Genomic DNA, 458 nt, shown 5'->3' on the forward strand with positions numbered 1-458 from the left:
TAACCCCCTAAATCCTAGTTTCTCTACAACTCATTTTAAAATTTTTATTTATTTTTTAGAGAGCAAGTCTTGTTCTGTCACCCAGTTTGGAATGCAGTGGCACAATCATGACTTACTGCAGGCTCAAACTCCCAGACTCAAGTGAGCCTCCCACCTTAGCCTCCCCAGTAGCTGGAACTACAGGCACGCACCACGACACCAGTGCACCATGACATCGGGCTAATTTTTTATTTTTTTCTAGAGATGGGGTTTTGCTGTTTTGCCCAGGTTGGTCTTGAACTCCTGGCCTCAAGGGATCCTCCCACTTCGGCCTCCCAAAGTGCTGGGATTACTGGTGTGAGCCACTGTGCCCAGCCTACAATTTTTTTTTTTTTTTTTGAGTCTTTTGTTGCCCAGGCTATAATGCAATGGCACAATCGCGGCTCACTGCAACCTCTGCCTCCCAGGTTCAAGCCATT

The sequence above is a fragment of the Colobus angolensis genome, unplaced genomic scaffold, assembly GCF_000951035.1.
Source record: "Colobus angolensis palliatus isolate OR3802 unplaced genomic scaffold, Cang.pa_1.0 Scaffold222, whole genome shotgun sequence".
NCBI classification, from domain to species: domain Eukaryota; kingdom Metazoa; phylum Chordata; class Mammalia; order Primates; family Cercopithecidae; genus Colobus; species Colobus angolensis.